General features: G+C 36.8%; 1 pseudogene; it reads left to right on the top strand.

Moving 5' to 3' along the window:
- Positions 1–20,313, top strand: part of LOC128246553 (DIS3-like exonuclease 2) — a 52,937-nt pseudogene that overhangs the window by 13,954 nt on the left and 18,670 nt on the right.

The raw sequence follows: 20,313 nt of genomic DNA, 5'->3' as shown, positions 1-20,313 counted from the left end.
AAGTACTTAATTACGCCATAATGCACCAATTCAGACTAAAATATTTAAAATATTCTAGGGGGAGTACCCCTAAACCCCACTTCCCACATTTTAAACATATTAATGTCATGCATACTCGAGGGATCATGTCCAAAAAGTTGTGCCCCGAAGTAACGCCCCTCAAACGCAAGTCCCTGTTTAAAACCTGCTCCAGCAAACCCACGAAACTTTTGATGGACATCATAATGATATCCACCTAGTTTTGCCTGATGTTATACATTTACTATCTTAATAAGCATGTATGGTGTAAACGTGTAATTGAAACAAAATATACATGCGGATGGAAGAACAGCCCTCCAACCCACTTGTGTCCCCCAGTTATGAATTACGGGATCTGCCACTGTGAACCAAAACAATCAAGTGGGGGATTTCAAGAACATGAAAAAATAGATATCGTGAGTCTTAGATTTGAAAAACAAACGCGCGATTTTTCCCCTCCAAAAGGGCTAGGGCGGCTTCACCTAAATGTGAAAAAAAGCCCTGACTGTTGAGTGTGGGTGGGGTATTAAAGGTAGTAGCAAGTTATAATTGTTTATAAGCAATAATTTGACTTCATCATTAAAATACTTTATTAATTACTTATAAAATAATATTTGTTAGAGTATAATGTACCAGTTATATGAAGTTGTAATCTTACGGTATTTTATCCATACAATTCCAGCTACCAGGTAACAAACCTCTAGGGCATTTTAGTGAATGATTTCAACTTAATGAAAATTTAGATTTTTTTCTTCGTAAATTTTAAATTATCTAATATTACTTGCACTCTTAAACATTGCAAAAAGGCAAGAAAGTGTCCTGTAATGGTATAATTTAAAATAGTGTTTATAGTAATTTAAAGCTGCACTCTCACAGATTGACAGTTTTGACAACCTTTTTTTGTCCCAGACTCGGCTGATTTTGGCAGCAATGCTTTCTATACAAATAATAAGATTACTCACAATAAAACAGATCTAAATTGTTTGGAAAACTGCCGACATTTTTCATTTTTCTTAAAATGTTACTGTAGTATCACGTTTAGCTGAAAACTGAAAAACTGTATCTGATCTTTTGTCAGCAGTCTTATACCACTGCTATCCAATGTTCGTGAAGTTGGCAGCCCAGCAGCGTGAAGTCAGCAGCCCAGCAGACTGGTAGCCTAGCAGTGTGAAGTCAGCAGCCAAGCAGACTGACAGCCCAGCAGCGTGAAGTCAGCAGCCTAGCGGCCCAGCAGCCTGAAGTCGGCAGCCCAGCAGACTGGCAGCCTAGCACCGTGAAGTCAGCAGCCCAGCAGTGTCTGAGAGCCTAGCAGTGGGAGGTCAGCAGCCTAGCGGCCCAGCAGTGTGAAGTCAGCAGCCCAGCAGACTGGCAGCCTAGCAGCATGAAGTCAGCAGCCCAGCAGACTGACAGCCTAGCAGCGTGAAGTCAGCAGCCCAGCAGACTGGCAGCACCATAGCAGCTAGAGTTAGAAGTCTAGAAACCTGACGCCGTAAAGTCAACAGCTGAGCAGCTGGGCAGATTAGCAGCTATGCTAAAACGAACTCGTGTGAAGTTTCCCATCGGTTTTCAGTTTTCAAAGCAAAAAAAAAACATAAAAAAATTGAAAAAAATCCTTCACAATAGTTGGTTTGCAAAACACACCTTGAAATGAAGCAAAAATACTCAAATAAATAATTTAAAAACATTGACACTATTCCCTTTTTGTGAACTAAAGAAATCACTTTACTCGACTTTTCTATTTCACGCTTCTGACAGCCCCGGGCAGCCCTGGGCAGCCCCAGGCCTTTTAGTCTATTTTAACTCGGGCTGGATACATGGCTTCTACTATATGAAACGTTCGAATGATAACAAGTTTAAAGACTTAACAACACGGGAAATTCAGAAATTCATGTTTTCAAAGCCGAAAAGAATGAAAAAATCATTCACAATAATTCGTTTGCAAAATACTCTTTAAATGACGCAAAATATTAAAATGAATACTTTTTCAATATTTACACTATTTTTTGAGTGGGAACTAAAAACATCACTTTACTCCATTTTTCGACTTTAGTTTTCTGGCAGCCCCGAGCAGCCCCGGGGAGCCCCGGGCAGCCCCAGGCAGCCCCGGGCGTTTTATGGTATTTTCACTCGGGCTGGATTCATGGCTTCTAGTATATAAAACGTTCGAATGATAACAAGTTTAATGACTTAACAACACGGAAAATTCAGAAACTGATGTTTTCAAAATCGAAAAAAAAAATGAAAAAAAAATCATTCACAATAATTCGTTTGCAAAATACTCTTTAAATGACGCAAAATACTTAAATGAATAGTTTTTCAACATTTACACTATTCTTTGAATGTGAACTAAAAACATCACTTTACTTCACTTTTCTATTTTAGTTTTCAGGCAGCCCCGAGCAGCCACGGGCAGCCCCAAGCAGCCCCGGGCGTTTTATGGTATTTTCACTCGGACTGGATACATGACTTCTAGTATGTGATACGTTCGAGTGATAACAAGTTTAATGACTTAACAACACGGAAAATTCAGAAATTCATGTTTTCAAAGCCGAAAAAAAAAACAATGAAAGAAAATCATTCACAAAAGTTCGTTTGCAAAATACTCTTTAAATGACGCAAAATACTAAAATTAATACTTTTTCAACATTTACACTATTCTTTGAGTGTGAACTAAAAACATCACTTAACTCCACTTTTCTATTCAAGTTTTTTGGCAGCCCCGAGCAGCCCCGGGCAGCCCCAGGCAGCCCCGGGCGTTTTATGGTATTTTTACTCGGGCTGGATACATGGCTTCTAGTATACGAAACGTTCGAATGATAACAAGTTTAATGACTTAACAACACGGAAAATTCAGAAATTCATGTTTTCAAAGCCGAAAAAAAAATAATGAAAGAAAATCATTCACAATAATTCGTTTGCAAAACACTCCTTTAATTGACGCAAAAAAACTCAAATGAATAATTTTAAAACATTTACACAATTTTTTTTTGTGTGAACTCCACTTTTCGACTTTAGTTTTCTGGCAGCCTGGGACAGCCCAGAGCATCCTCAAGTGTACAACGATATTTTTACACGGGCTAGATACAAGGCTTTAACTCTGTGTAACGTTCGAATGATTCCAAGTTTAATGACTTTAAAGCAAAGATAAGATGTAAAATGTTACAGAACACTAATTATTTAACGTAATCTTGTTAGAATTTCACTCGATTGTTATCGCTCTGCTAAGATGAAATCGTGCGAAGTTTTCTGTCGTTTTTGTAATAAAAAAGCGCGTCTTCAAATTCAAAACACTTTATTTTGCCTTTTAAGCTGTAATGTAGTTTCCCCTTACCACACCACGTATCAAAGCGTTGTATGCTGAATATTGCCTTTTCTTACAACACGGAAAATTCAGAAATTAATGTTTTCAAAGCCGAAAAAAAAGAAAAAAAATCATTCACAACAGTTCGTTTGAAAAACACCCCTTTAATTGACGCAAAAATACTCAAATGTATAATTTAAAAACATTGACACTATTCTTTTTGTGTGAACTAAAAACATCACTTTACTCCACTTTTCGACTTTAGTTTTCTGGCAGCCCGGGACAGCCCGGAGCAGCCTCAAGCGTATAACTATATTTTCACACGGGCTGGATACAAGGCTTTAACTCTGTGTAACGTTCGGATGATTCCAAGTTTAATTACTTTAAAGCAAAGATAAGATGTAAAATGTTACAGAACACTAATTATTTAACGTAATCTTGCTAGAATTTCACTCGATTTTTATCGCTCCGCGGAGATGAAATAACGCGACGTTTTCCGTCGGTTTTTTTTGTAAAAAAAGCGCGTATTTAAATTCGAAACATTTTATTTTGCCATCTAAGCGGTAATTTACTTTCACTTTACCATATCACGCATCAAAGCGTTATATGATGGATTTAGTTTTTTCTTTCATCACGAAAAATCCTGAATTTCATGTTTTCAAAGCCGAAAAATACATAAAAAATGAAAATAATCCTTCACAATTTGTTTGCGAAACACACCTTTAAGGTGGAACGCGACTATGAACGAATGTTCGAGTTAATATCTGAAAATTGGTATACGAATAGAAGAGCATATGCCCATTTTAGGACTAATATTACTTTTTCAATATTCAGAACAGTTTTGAAACTACCAATCTTCAAAATATACCACTGACGTAAATTTTGAGACGTCTGTCATAATTTTGCGTTCCAGCTACAATTACCGATATTTTTTATCAATTCTTGTTTACCGCTATGAAATTTCAACCTCAAGTGCTTGTTTTGAAAACGTCCACGCACATAATATTTTTTTTCTCTTGTTTTACGATTTTTATTTTAAATTCGTATAAGAAAACGGCGTCGTGTTTCGCTGAAAAAGTGCGCCTTTCTTTATTTTTTAATTTTTTTTTTGCTCGTTTAATTTTTTATTTTTTTAAATACATGTATTCAATGTTTAATTACAAATGGCCTGATATCAAGAAAAGTGTACCTTACGGACTATTTTGCGCAGTATCAAATATTCTAACACCTATACCTGTTTCTTATTCAATACGTATTGCATTAAAACGTTTAACATGACGTTAAACGTAATATTATTAATGCTAAAAAGAGCTTAGTCTTAAATAAACCACTGATCAATTGAAGATAACAGGAATTGTTTTTGTTAAATTCATAATTCGTGGTTTTCTTCTGTTAAACTCCAAATAGAAAACATAATTAAATTATTTAACATTGATTATAAATGATCTATAGTTAAATAGTTACTAAAAGCACAATTTGTTAAGGGTTCGCGCGTTCGTGTGCGTGTGTGTGTGTGCGTGTGCGTGTGCGTGTATGTGTGTGTGTGTGTGTGTGCGATTGAGCGAGCGTGACCGCATACCTGCCTTCGTGTGCACGCGTGCTTGAGTGTAGGATGGTTTGTGGGGTGAGTTTTTACGCATTCTTACGTGCGTGCTTTTATTGTACCTGCGTTATGTGCGTGTATTTGTATGTGAGCTAAAACCACCCTAAATGAGCTTATATAACCTATTTAACTATGGTTCACTTATAATCAGTGTTACAATGATTTGATAATTTTTATTATTCGGAGTTTAACAGAAAAAAAACATGTTGAATTATGAATTTAACGGAAATAAACAATTAGTGTTATAATATTGATCAGTGTTTTTTTTTCAAAACTAAGCTCTTATTAACAAAAATAATATAACGTATAACGTAATGTTAAACGTTTTAATACAATACGCATTGAATGAGAAACAGGTATAGGGGTTAGATTATTTGATACTGCGGAAAAAAAACGAAGTCTGTAAGGTACACTTTTTTGGATATCAGGTGATTTGTATTTAAACATTGAATATATGTATTTAAAAGTGTTTATACTTATTGTAATCTTAAGTGATATTTTATTTATTCTTTTTTCTTAAATCTTAAAAAAAATACCTTAAAAGTATATCTTAACAAACAAAATACTTTATTTTATGCACAAGAATGATACACATTTGAAAATATATAAAAACATCGCAAAATAACGTCACTAGTACACACTTAATAGATTCCATGTACTCATAATGATATTTCCTACTTTTACGAAAATTATTTATATCAAAGTTACATTAAATGATCGATATATTTGGAGGATTCATTCATTTTGCGTTTCCTTTGCTTAAATTAAAAAAGTCAGAATTTTTTTCTTTCCTATTTTCCTTTTGTCGGGACTCTAGAGTAACATCGATTGATAGCAACGGGTTACTTATAAGCCCCGCCCAGTTTGGACGCTGATTGGTCAGTCTGATTTGAAGCGGCTAGTCTGACAGGCAGTCTGCGTCATATCAATTCATTATTGTTGGAGATCATGGAGGAAAGCGCCGGGCAACTGATAAGCCCCGCGTTATCTTGGCGATGATTATGCAATCGATTATCGGTCAGCTGGTTTGACTAGCATCTGCTTCATGTACGGTAGAAACCAATTGCAGAAGATATAATATACGCAATGTAAAATTGAGAATTTCAGATAGGTTTTATTTTATTCTATACCTGCCGATTAAGATTTGATTTGAAGCGATAATTTGGACAAATTAATTTTCTTCTATAACATCAGAACATATTGTTTTGTAATACATGTGTGGCTTATTATTAATATTATGTATGGATTATATTCAGGATGATTGAAGCTTTTATGTGTAAAACATAGATTGTTGCAGTTTTGTGAGTTTACCGATAGTGAAACAGTTCCCATATTCCCGTTCACACATTTCAGAATTTTAAAATTAAGCTTAGAAGCTTCTTTATCATGCCAAGAAATACCAGCCATTTTTCCAGTTTTCACTTCATTTCTACACGAGAGTCAACTTCAGCTACACATAAACCCCTAATTGAATTGACCGAGAATTCTCATGTTATCGTGCCTAGGGAATTGCTGCTTTTTGGGTCAAGATTTGGAAGAATGTATTTAATTTAGCCAAGAAAGATATTAAGAAGTATTAAGTGTTATACATAATTATTGACAAGTTAAAATTAATGTTAACTTATACATTACACTAACTTGTTGGTCTTTAATAACAGCTGCACTCTCACAGTTATACCATTTCTAGAACTTTTTATTTTTTGTCTTGGAAAGAGACAATTTTGGCGTAAATGTCTACAAACTAATGATAAAAGATTGCTGACAAAAGATTTGTTTATATTCCCGTTCGAAAATTAATGATTTATGGCTTAAACCGTTACTAACATCAACTTTTGAACTTAGATATAAAAATCTGCGATCTAATTTTTGTCAGCAGTCTTATATAACTAGTTTCCATGGATTTTTGCAAAAATTAGCTCGTTCCAAGAAAAAATCATTAAAAAAGTTGTCAAAACTTTCAATCTGTGAGAGTGCAGCTTTAATGAGTAAATTAAACTGTTTTAAACATGTGGCAGCTGTTAATCAAAATGGTACGCTTATGACAATCGTTTTATTTGGAATGTAAATGTAACATGTATTGCCTTATATGAATCTAGTTGTATTTATCAATCTAATGTATTTAGGGGTTTTACTAAGCGTATAGATATTAATTTTACAATGGAAGCTTGATTGATTTCGCATTTTATAAAAGATACGAAAACTCTTAATTATTCATTTTTAAAGATTTGCGGTTGATCACTGTATTTTTTTTTATAAAACTCGTTAGTACTGTCGAACCCCATTGGCTCGAACTCATACGGACCGGCAAAAATACCTCGAGCCTCGGAAAATTCAAGCCAAGCGGGAATGGTTACCTTCAGTATAATGAAATAATTTCGGGCCAACGAGGAATTCGGGCCAAACGAGTTAGAGCCGACGGAGTTGTACTGTTTACGTAAACACCATGGAAAATACAATCGAAACTTGAAAATATATCATATTGGTGAAATTGTACTTCGAATGTCAAATCTACTTCAATTGTGTTTACATCATCATGAACACATTCTAGGGCACTGTGAATTCATTTTCGTATAACAGATGCATCTTGCATTTTCTTCGTACCTTGATCTGTGTAAGAACATATTTTGGCCGACATCAAATAATTATCCTTGAGTGACTCGTTTTCTGTATTATATTGCCCCCCCCCTCCCCTTCCCGCAACCTCTAAAAATAATAAATGACTTCCCACGATCGTGTCTGTAAAAAAGTATATAACCCCGAACAGAACCGACTATGTTCTATTGAAGTAAATTGATATATTAGGTGAGCATGTTTGGTCATTTGGTGTGTGCGATTCAAATCTTAGTAATACAGCTGGTAATTTTTAAGTTTTTGCTGTCCATACTACCACTACTGTTTCTGCTATTGCCACTCTCATCAACACCGCAAAAACACCAGCGACGCCACCACCACCGCAACCATCACCACCACCGATATTGTGATGACTTTGCTTCCCCTAAAACAACTGACGCTGCTGTTGATACTGTTGTTGTTGCCACTTCTACAGCTTCAGCTATGACTCCAACTATTAACTATCCAATGACTATTTGTACTGCTGTTAATCTCGCGATAATCAACTATAAGTAGTTGTGGATGTAGGGACTACGTTTTTATATCATTTATTTACTTAAAATGATGAAGGCACAAAATAAAAACAACCTTTTTTTCGCAGATTTTCGACATCCACCGAAAATATTCCTCCCCGGTATCATTTTAATTCGTGCAAATGAGTCAAAATATTAGTTTTAACATATTATATTATATTTTACAACGATTTTGAAAATCATTATATCAATTGCTCATGTTGGCACGATTTAACGCGGGAGTATGATCTTGTTTAGTGGTGGAAATCGGAGGACGAGTGATAAACCAAATGTCCGGCCCTATACCAAACTCACATGCGCCCACGCTGGGAATCGAATGTGGGATCTTCTTGGTGAGAAGCGGGCGTGTGACTCATGGGCCATTTTTTTTAAAGAATAATGACTGATTCGTAGTTCTATTTGGGTTTAAATACATCCTTACGCAGGCCAAACCCTAACAGTTTCTTTTACAACAATACAGTAATGAAGTTGATAAATTAATCGACACAATCTAAGCTGAAGGTGCTATTTTATTACATTGAGAAGGTTGTGGAGTTATAGTATATAGTAAGATATATCTGACAGGGGCGTTGCTAGGGTCTAAAAAGCTTGTACGCCCGATGATTCTATGTGAGTTTGTGGACTTTTATATGCATATAACACACACTCAATTATACATTACAATTGCAATGATTACAATAAAACCAAGAAAAACACCTTGCACGTAGTTTAAAAATCAGAGCACCAAAATTGATTTCGTTAAAATAAAGCAGATTTTTGAATTGTTCAAAGTGTTTGAGTAGTTTTTGCTGCATTTTTGAGTTATTCAAATGTTCCAAAAAAAGTTGTAGGCCCGGGCCTACAAGGCCTATATGTAGCTACGCAACTGTCTGTACTTGATGTTTTCAATTTTTAAACATTACTCAAATGCTTGGTTTAGGGGGTTTAGATCAAAGTTTTAGCATTAGTTAATCAAGTTCAGAAGATCATGTCTATAATCAGTAATAAACTATTATTGAAATGTTTATGTTATGTTTGACAAGTATCGAAATATAAAAATTGAGATGAAGCGTAAAACCTCAGAATTATGCACTACTCCAAAAACTGACCAGATTCATTGCTCCCATGCAATTCATTACGGCCATTAAATTTCGATGATTTCGCTATAAGCAGATAACTGATAATAGCTGCCTAGAGAATCACAAAACCATTGACTGGAAAATTCTGCATATTGCCTGGTATATGCAGGCATAGTCCCTTAAAACAAGGGTTTCCTTCTTAATCGAAAGTTTGATAGGATTTCTTGGCATGTAAATTATCTTCCCTTGGATTGCAGGAAAGACATGTCTGCTAGTAATATTACGTAAATTACTTGTTGTTCTGAAACATATTTCCTTTGCTTGGAACTCATTTAACGTGGAATTATCCAAACATTGCATATACTGAAAAACTTGTATCCAGCCTGGGTTAAAATACTATAAAACGCTTGGCATTGCTGGAACGAGCAAGATTTGCTAGCAGGCTGAAATCTAAAAACCAGTATAAAGAAATGCCTTAGTTAACATGAAAAGAATGGTGTAAAGGTTTTAAAAGTATACCTTCTAGTAGTTTGCGTCATTTAAAGGCGTGTTTTGTAAACAAACTATTGTGAAGGAATTTTCATTTTTTCTGTGTTTTTTTTTCGGCTTCGAAATAATAATAATAATTAGTGTTCTGTAACATCTTACATCTTATCTTTGCTTTAAAGTCATTAAACTTGGAATCATTCGAACGTTACACGTAGTTAAAGCCTTGTATCTAGCCCGTGTAAAAATATCGTTATACGCTTGGGGCTGCCCGGGGCTGTTCCGGGCTGCCAGAAAAGTAAAGTCGAAAAGTGGAGTAAAGTGATGTTTTTAGTTCACACTCAAAGAATAGAGTAAATTTGGAAAAAGTATTCATTTTAGTATTTAGCGTCATTTAAAGAGTATTTTGCAAACGAATTATTGTAAAAGATTTTTTTATATTTTTCATATACTAGAAGCCATGTATCCAGCCCGAGTAAAAATATTATAAAACGCCTGGGTGTGCCCTGGGCTGTAAGACGCTTGAAATCAAAAAGTGGAGTAAAGTGATTTCTTTAGTTCACAAAAAAAGGAATAGTGTACATGTTTTTAAATTATTCATTTTAGTATTTTTGCTTCAGTTTAAGGTGTGTTTTGCAAACCAGTGAATGGTTTTTTTTTTCATTTTTTATGTATTTTTTTTGGCTTTGAAAACTGAAAACCGATGGGAAACTTCACACGAGTTAGTCTTAGCATAGCTGCTAATCTGCCCAGCTGCTCAGCTTTTGAGTTCACGCCGTCAGGCTTCTAGACTGCTAACTCACGCTGCTATGCTGCTAGTCTGCTAGGCTGCTGACTTCACGCTGCTAGGCTGTCAGTCTGCTGGGCTGCTGACTTAACGCTGCTAGGCTGCCAGTGTGTTGGGCTGCTGACTTCACGCTGCTGGGCCGCTGGGCTGCTAACTTCACGCTGCTAGGCTGTCAGTCTGCTGGGCTGCTGATTTCACGCTGCTAAGCTGCCAGTCTGCTGGGCTGCTGACTTCACGCTGCTGGACTTCACGCTGCCGGGCTGCTGACTTCACGCTGCTGGGCTGTTGATTTCACGCTGCTAGGCTGTCAGTCTGCTGGGCTGCTGACTTCAAGCTGCTAGGCTACCAGTCTGCTGGGCTGCTGACTTCACGCTGCTGGGCTGCCAGTCTGCCAACTTCACGAACATTGGTATCCAGACATTTACGCAAAAATTGGCTAATTCCAAAACAAAAAATAAAAATAGTTGTCAACACGGTCAATCTGTGAGAGTGCAGCTTTAAAAGAAAAATAAGACAATGGGACTTTTCATTCTTGAAGTATAATTTAATGCTAATGACTTACATTTTGTTGTGTTTGAGTCAAGTATCATTTTGCATACATCTCATTTCATGTCTTATGTGCGTATTAATTACTATTATATAGACAAAAACATGTTGTATTATCATATATTATTTTATTCGACATGAAATAATTTATAATCCATCCTGTTTCCAAATCATAGTCCATAGTGTCATAATAAAGATGATTCGTAATGTCCATAATAAGGTTCGCAATGTCCATAGTACAAAGTATCCATAATTGGTTTAAATAGAGCCGAGTGATAGCGGAAATTTCCGAAAGACGCAAGGAGGAGTTAAGACATGGTTAAGGCGGAGTTACCTATAAATTAAATTAAATACATCTCGTAAACATGTTCAACTGCGAATGAAAAGTCACCACCATACAATGTTTTTTTGTAGAACTACGAACTGAAATCTGTCTTTTACACACCGCAATGTAAAACTCGACATGTGACCGAATGACGTTTGTTTACCATACACAACTTTATAAAAACGACTGAATCGTCTGTTGAATAGATGCAACGAGAATAAAACTCCAATCGGTACAATGAAAATTAAAAATGTTTAGTGTAAAATGTAAACATACAACCGATGAGTTGGCGGTTGTAAAATGTAAATTGGTAAATCATCAATGTTACAAACCTAAAATACACACATACACGTCTGGACTTTTGGCAACGAATGGCCTCCATAGTCATTGTGAACAATGTCCAAAGCGCACAATCTGTGCATTTGCAGAACCGCTTTTGGAGGGCCACCCGGCCCTGGAACTCTCAGACCCCGTCATCTGGATTGCTCGATTCCATTGCTTTTGGAGATTCTCCTCATTGGGAAATGTGTGCAGACTAATACCATTTCTCGGCGCATTTCTTCATCCTCCCATACAACACCAAGACCGTCCCCCCATTGTTCATAATAATCAAAAGTATTTACTTTAACTAACATATATAATTTTCGTTGTTTGAAATTATTGAATTAGACGAAAATTATTTTCCCTTGTTACGGTCAATCCGATAGGTGGCGAATAAGTTTTGCACGAGGATTTCGTGCTTTGAGAGTTGAGTGGTCATTCAGCCTTGGGACCGGCCGTCGAGCAGACTTGTTTTTATTGTTGTCTAATTATCTACACGATGGACACTTTATCGTCTGCTGATATTCAGCAGGAGACTGTGCAGCCTGAGATTCAAAATAGTTTACGTGAAATTTTGTTTGAGTTGCGAGGACAAAAGTCGCAAATTAATTCTCTGAAAGACGAAGTTCGCGGACAGTCACTTGCTGTAGATGAAGTTAAAAAGTTGAAAACCACTAAAGACATTGCCAGGAAATTTAGTGGAAACCGGCTTAAGTTTGAATTTAATTCCGAGTTGGAGGACAGTGTGAAGCAGATTTTGTGGGCGATAGAAATGTGAAAATTGATTACGCAAAGGAAATGCTGGCTGGCATTGCGGATAAGCTCCACGTAAGAAACAAACACATATGTATTGCTGATTCTTCCGAAGGAGGCTGGGAGACTGTGCGCCAATATCAGTCAAACCCATTGGCGAGTGACTCTGACGACGAGTCGCGCATTCTCAAGGCGGACTCGCGAGCAGTGCGGAAACGTAAGCAGCAGAAACCCCAAAACGAAGGCTAAATCACCAGCTGTAGCTTTCGGGTACACGCACAGCATGGCTCTGGCGCGCGGATTTGATGGTACTTTCTCTACGTCGCAAGCGCAATCCGGGGGCGGACATTCGTTTCGTGGCTACCAGGGGTTTCCCAGCAACAGAGGACAGCTTGGACCCTGCTTCGGATGCGGCGAGTACAACTACGTGCGGCGCACGAGCCCGTATACAAGGTTTGGGGGAGCTCAGCAGGGACAGCAACAGACAGAGCAGCCCGGCAAAAAATGAAACTTGCAGTACAGATAATGCTGGTGATTGGACTGTTAAAGATGAGTATTTTGATGATAACCTGTCTTTTAATTTTGATACTGGTTTACAAACAATTTTTCTATTTATGAACAAGGTTTAAAAGAAATTATCGTAAAAGATCGGTTAAAAAATCACATAGATTTTTGGACTAAAATTGGAGCCAGTGAGTTCATGTTAGAAACAATTAAAGATGGTTATAAAATTCCATTTTATTCCTTGCCTGAGAAAAGCTTGTTACATAATAATCAATCGGCATGAAAGATCCCGAATTTGTACAAACTGCTATTTGTGATCTTTTAGATAAGGGGTTGGTAGAAAAATGTGAGCTAATTCCAACGGTAGTGAACCCCCTATCAGTATCTGTGCAAAATAGTGGCAAAAAACGCCTAATTTTGTATTTGAGAAATGTAAACATACATGTATGGAAACAGTCCGTCAAGTATGAAGATCTGAGACTTGCTCTAATGTATCTTGAAAAAGATAGCTATATGATCAAATTTGATATTCACTCAGCTTATCCTTTTTTGGATATTTGGTATAATCAAACTCAGTATTTAGGGTTTTCTTTTCAAGATCAAGAGGGAAGTGTGTGCTATTATAAATTTTAGTCCTTTCCTTCGGTTTAGGGGTAGCCCCTTATTTGTACACAAAATTCACTCGTCCCCTCATTAGAAAATGGCGTGGTGAGGGTAAGAAAGTGATCATGTTTCTAGATGATGGCTTTGGCACTGATGGTACATTACAGAGCACATTAAAGTTGTCACATGACATCAAGCAGGATTTACTTGATTCTGGTTTAATCCCTAAAGCTGGTAAATAATTGTGGGAGCCTGTACAAGTGCTAGAGTGGTTGGGGGCTGTTTTAGATAGCAAAAAGTATGTTATATACATTCCTGATCGAAGATTAGAGAAAGCTCTTTCTACCCTTCATTTTTTGAAGGTGACTCAGTGGGTACCTGTGCGTACGTTATCCAGTTTTATTGGTCAAATCATATCAATGGGAATAGTGATTGGTCCAGTTGCTCAAATTATGACTCGTTATTTGAGTATGGATGTTTTAAAGGCTTTCACATGGAACTCCTATATTAGAGTCTCAGAGGAGGGTAGGCACCAGTTGTGAGGAGGGTAGGCACCAGTTGTATTTTTAGGAAAATACATTACATTCATTAAATATTCGGCAGCTTTCCTCATCCGCTGCATGTACCAAGATTGTGTATAGTGATGCCTCTGGTGTCGGGTATGCGGGTTATGAAGTGAACACTGTTAACGGGGTATCTCATGGTATGTGGTCGCCTGAGGAAGCTCCCCGGTCCTCCACGTGGAGGGAGTTGTGTGCTGTGTTTAGAGTCACGCGCTCTATTGTACATATATTGAGTCATAACAGAGTAAAATGGTTTACAGATAACCAGGCCGTTTGTAGTATAGTAAACAAAGGGTCAATGAAAAAGGATTTACAGGATGTTGCTATGCAGATTTTCAATGTTGCTTCCACTCATTGTATACACTTAGAAACAGAGTGGATTCCACGCGGAGACAATTGTCGCGCGGATTATTTGTCAAAGGTAGTAGAGGTTGACGATTGGTCCATTGGTGACAATATCCTAGAATTGTTACATTCAAATTGGGGTCATTTAGATGTAGACTACTTTGCGTCTGAACATAATGCAAAATTACCAGTGTTTTATTCCCGATTTTGGTGTTATAACACTTCTGGTGTAGATGCATTACGATTGATTGGTCAAAGGACATTGGTTTGTTTGTACCACCAATTATGTTAGTAGCTAGGGTGCTGAGAAAAATGGTAGCATGTAAGGCAAAGGGTGTACTAGTTGCTCCCAAGTGGAAATCTGCTACTTATTGGCCATTATTGTATAATGAGAATAGTCAGACAAGACCGTTTGTTCGTGAAGTTATATATTTGCCCACCAATAAGGAGTCCTACACGCCATGCAAAAATGGCGTTGGTATGTTTGGAAACGAAGATTTAAAGTTTAATGTGTTAGCTATGTACATTGATTGTTCAAACATTTAAAGCTCATCACATTGAAGTTTACAGTAAGCCTGTGTGGGCGTGACTCTGTGGAGTTTGCCATCGGCTAATTGGTGCTGTGCATGAGTAATCGTGCATAATAGTTCGTGCTTATCACATTGAAGTTTACAGTAAGCCTGTGTGGGCGTGACTACTGTGGCGTTTGCTATCGGCTAGTTGGTGCTGTGCAGGAGTATTCATGCATACGAATTCTTGCTTATCACATTGATGTATACAGTAAGCCTGTATGGGCGTGACTTCTGTAGCGTTTGCCTTCAACAGGCCGGTATCGGCTAGTTGGTGCTGTGCTTGAGTATTTGTGCATAGGATGCATTTGGAATGCATAAATTTATTGTACATTCTTTTAAATGCACATTTGTAAGCATTTTGAATTATGCATGTCAACTATGATTTATGTTTGTAAGACTTGCTTGCTGCTGTTGACTTGATGCTAATGAGTAATTTGTTTTACATGTGTTTTTTTTGTAGTTATGGCGAAGAGATAGAGGAGCTGCCGGACGTCTTGGTGGACAAGGTCTCCTTGCTGACAGGATTACTCGAAGAGTCGCGAGCCAAAAGTACATGTGATTCCTATAAACGAGGATTCCGACGTTGGGCGGCATGGGCTTTGAGTAATGGACTTACCAGTAGGGATATCTTGCCTGCTAAGGCGTCCCATACAGCTATATATCTATCGTCTCTAATTCAAACTGCAAACTCGCCTAGCTCAGTGATGAATGCTTTTACAGTGTTAAATGGTTTCATGATTTATTCGATTTTAGTACGATATGTGATTCGAAGTTAATGGCTAACGTTTTAGAAGCTGCTAAATGTAAATTATCTAAGCCTGTTAAAAAGAAAGAACCAATGACAATTGAACTTTTATCCAATATGTTTAAATCTTTGTACAGAGTAGGTGATGTTAAGCAACAAAGAACTATATGTGCTTGTTTGTTAGCATTTGCGGGCTTTATGAGAAGTGCTGAACTGTTAAATTTACGCAGAAGTGACGTGTTTATAAATCCAGTATATATGAGTGTTTTCATTGAAAATAGTAAAACTGACAAATATCGAGATGGTGCCTGGATGTTGATTTCAAGAACAGGGACATTGTTGTGCCCAGTTTTGAATTTAGAACGTTATCTTAGTTGGGCTAACGTAGATAGCAATTCTTACATTTATATATTTTCTCATTTGACGGCTACCAAACATGGCTATAAATTACGTGAAGATGGTAAACATTTAGCATATTGCAATTTGAGAAAATTGTTCATAGAAGCATTTCAACCACATGTTACTAACATTAGTAAATATTGTTTGCATTCATTGAGATCAGGTGGTGCTACTGCTGCTGCTAACATGGGTATCCCTGATAGAATGTTTAAACGGCACGGTCGGTGGTCGAGTGAGAACGCAAAGGATGGTTATGTTAAAGATTCTCTAGATGAAAGGCTTAAAGTATCAAAATCATTGGGTTTGTAATTTTGTGAATATCAGCGGTTAACAGCCCGTTCTTTTATATTCAGCGGTCGGTTGGAGTCCCAACGGCTTATACCAATATGTTGTTTGTATGTTGATGTTCCATCGGAATGAGTTGTAAGGGAACAATGTAGTTCTTTTCAATGCAAACAATACGGCGAGTACGAGTATTGACATTGACGTCACAGGCACAAATTTACGAACAAGACACCGGACATTTTCCGATAATCTGCACTATTGGAAACTTTTCGGAACTCTACGACCATTTTGATCGAAAACAACCTCAGATGTATTTGGACGGTTTACATATAGGCTGGTCAATTGATACTAAATATAGCCGGAACCTCAAAATAAATCCTTCACAAGGACTGAGCACTCCTTTGTGCTGCCGTTATACCAGGAATTAATTCCCACGTTTACACACGTGTGTGCAACAGCTATGTGGAGAAATACTTGTGTCGATGTTATGTAACATCAACACATAAAACTCTTACCTAGAGATCATTGTGATGAATCATAACTGGAAACTCATGGGCATTTGGGTTCCGTTCATGACACTCAAACGATGCCAACATAAAGAGGACATGAAAGACTGTTCAACTCCTATTTTAGTGGAAATATTTTTGTTTAAGATTCATTGGACTGGACCAGCCTTCTTTACATCGTGTTAGGGTTGGAAAATTGTACTTCCTTTACATGATGAATGTGCATCTTTTTTATTCTTCCTACTTTATTTAACCATGTTTAAAAAAGGATCCATGGACATCTGAAATAGCTAGCTGTTTGCAAAAATTAGCTCCATCTTTGCTAAAATATGAACTTTTTTTATTTCGATATGAATGGTAGACGGCATTTTCCGTAGTGTTATATAGTGGTTCGAATTTACGCTCGCCGCTTTCCAAGGTTCCACATGTATTTCATAATTCATTCTTAGTCAGTCGTGAAGACTGGGAAAAATCGCAAGCCGAGAGTTGGCTAGGCTGTCTTCCATTACAGATTAAAAATGCATACATGTATGTATATACATATATGATTTATAATTTAGTTGTATTTGGGCTTGTCGAGACCTTTACCTTGGTCGAGCACCTCGGTGCTAGCTATCACGTGGTAGGGAAATCCACAAGTGGGCTATAAATATCAAATTGGGATTTATACACTAAAATCAATTAATTTTATAGAATATAGATAGAAATAACACTGATAATCCCGTTAATGGAATTACAAAGTCTGAATGAGTCTGTTGCATGTACATTTCTCAAGCCGGGGACGTTCTAGTACTTTGCGTCGCGGTTATTGCATAGTTGCGTTGCGATGCATTGCCAGGAGATTGCTGATGTTGCATTGGCTGTTGGCAATTGGTGGTTGTATATGTGTTGCGTTGCATTGCGTTGCCATGAGATTGCGGATTGAATTGCGGATTTTGCATTGACTATTGGCATTTGGATCATTTTTAAAAATGCAGACAGTAGTTGCTGGGTTATCCCACTTTGCGTAACAGGCTATTCCAGCACGGGTAGGCCATAGGACACTATAGCATTAGCAAAATGTTATTTCATTTTGTATATAAAATTTTGTACATAGAGGATCTCAAATGAGTGTTTATTTTGTATCAATTTATTTAACGAGCTCATTTCAAAATGATAAAAACGAGGCTTTGCCCTTTATCCTTTTTTGAATGACGAGTTTAATAAATTTGATACAAAATAATCACGAATATGAAATTCTATTTATAACATAACATAACTCAATTACGGTCGAAATCTAGGTCAAAGTTTCTTAATTACACATCATCGTGTCCTAGAGCGAAGAATTTACATTGAGTGTTATTAGGATGCCTTATCCGCAGGAAAGAAAATAGTACGACATAAACACATTTTATTTACAATAAAAAAACATAATTCATGTTTCAACAATCAACCGATTTTCATAGGTTTCACTTAAAAAAAAGAGAACATATTTCAATCCATTTAAATCAAGCAAATCAATAATTAGAGCAATGCCATAACTGCGTGACGTCATTAGTAACCACGCTAGTGTGTACATGTCATTTGGCGGTTGAAGTTTGAAAAGACCGTTAGTCAGCGTCGCAGTCGCTTTCAGTAGTGCGAATTCGCTTTGTAGCTGTTGGATTACATCATGGATTTTTGTCATTTTGATGGATATGCACAATGAGTTTTACCTCCGTGAAATGGAGCACCAAAATATGTTGTAAAAACCAACAGAAAAGGTGAGATTTCATGTGGAATCAGTCACTGTGTGAACTTGAGCATTGCTGGCGAACTGTGTGCATAGACTGAGCATTGTACAGGTATTTTCACTGGAGTACAGGATGTTGGATATTTCATTGTGTTGATTTTGGATTTATGTGGCTATGGTTGTTTAAAGATGCAATGTTCTTGTGTCCCGATATTTGCAGAATCTGGTTCGCAGGAACATTGTTATCATTCATGATTCATCCTGGACGAGGTATTTTCTGGCGCTGTGATCAAGGGGTCATTTGTTTGGATTAAACCCAGCCTTCTTCACCATTCGTTTTATCGTGGAGCTGAGTTTGTTGACATCGACAGGATTTCTTTTGAAACATTGTTTCTGATGTTTGTTAACGTTTTTTGACAGCGCGTATGAATTCATTTTTCTGTGATGCGGTTACCTAATTTGCATAGTTATTACGCTAGTTATATATGAAAAATATTGCATTGGGTTATATCACTCCTGCGCCGTAAGTTATGTTATAAAATTACTTAATACAACGGGTTAGCACAGCCTCTCTCGGCTTGCGTGGTTCGTTTCCACTCGGACTTCCATCCGTGTGTCACTTAGACCTATTATGGAGTTCGTTCGTTTTCACGTACATATCTTGCCAATCCTTTTACTTTTTATTTGTTAAGCTGTTGTACCAATAGCAGTTATTGTACAGCAAAGTTACTATGATCTATCACGTTGGAGTGAACTCAGGAACTTTCAATGTCGTTTTTTCTGGTTTCTGTTCAAACGAAGTCGTAAAATAAATACGAGCTGAAACACTACTTTTAATTAATGATATAATTTAAGAAATTACGAACTACTTCAACTGATGTATCGGCATACATCTGAGGATGTTTTCGATAAAAATGGCCGAGGAGTTTCGAATGATTGGAAATGTACAGTATGCGAAAATGATTAGTCGGCTAATACATCGTTAATATTCGCTAAAGTTCGGAATTTTCATTACAGACGTGAGAAATAGACATATCTTGAGCCAAAAAAAATGGTGTTGACATAGTCAATGCATAGTACCTTTAATGGTATCTATTACCGAAAATGAGCATTTATGATATTTAAAATAAAATTTACATGATTGTATACTCAACAATTAGCACTAATACAATGGTCTGAATAAACAAACTGTACTGTATTAAGAGGAATGTTAGAAGTACAACATGACGCGAATTACAGAAGCATCATAATGGTAAACTTTGAATATTTTCAATTCACTATAAAACAGAAAAATATTTATTTTATGCTGTTCGATTAAATATGGACTTTTATCAGTGAAATAACACAGCAAAATAAGGAGTGAAAATATCAAATTTTAGAAATGGTTTTTAAAGTCCATTGTAGCTACTTCCCTTTGATCAATACAATGCACTTCACTTAGAACCTGAAAATGTTGCCAACAAAAAACATGAAATTTAAAAAAGGTTACATAAGTTTAAATAAATGATGCTGAATGTTCGAACATTTGCTTTCATGCCAAACAGATTACAGACGAAAACAACTGCTCGAACAAACATAGAATGTTATATTATCGTTCAAATATATTTTGAACTGTTTGTCGTTGTAAAACGTTAAACGAACTTCCCGGAAAATTCACACACCAATTAACAAATTAACTGATGATTTTTTTACCCCCCCCCCCCTCCCCCATTTTTTCCCAATTGTTTTGCTAACACGTT

The sequence above is a fragment of the Mya arenaria genome, chromosome 9 (genome assembly GCF_026914265.1).
Source record: "Mya arenaria isolate MELC-2E11 chromosome 9, ASM2691426v1".
Taxonomy (NCBI): Eukaryota; Metazoa; Mollusca; class Bivalvia; order Myida; family Myidae; genus Mya; species Mya arenaria.
This window is presented reverse-complemented; position numbering and strand designations above follow the sequence as displayed.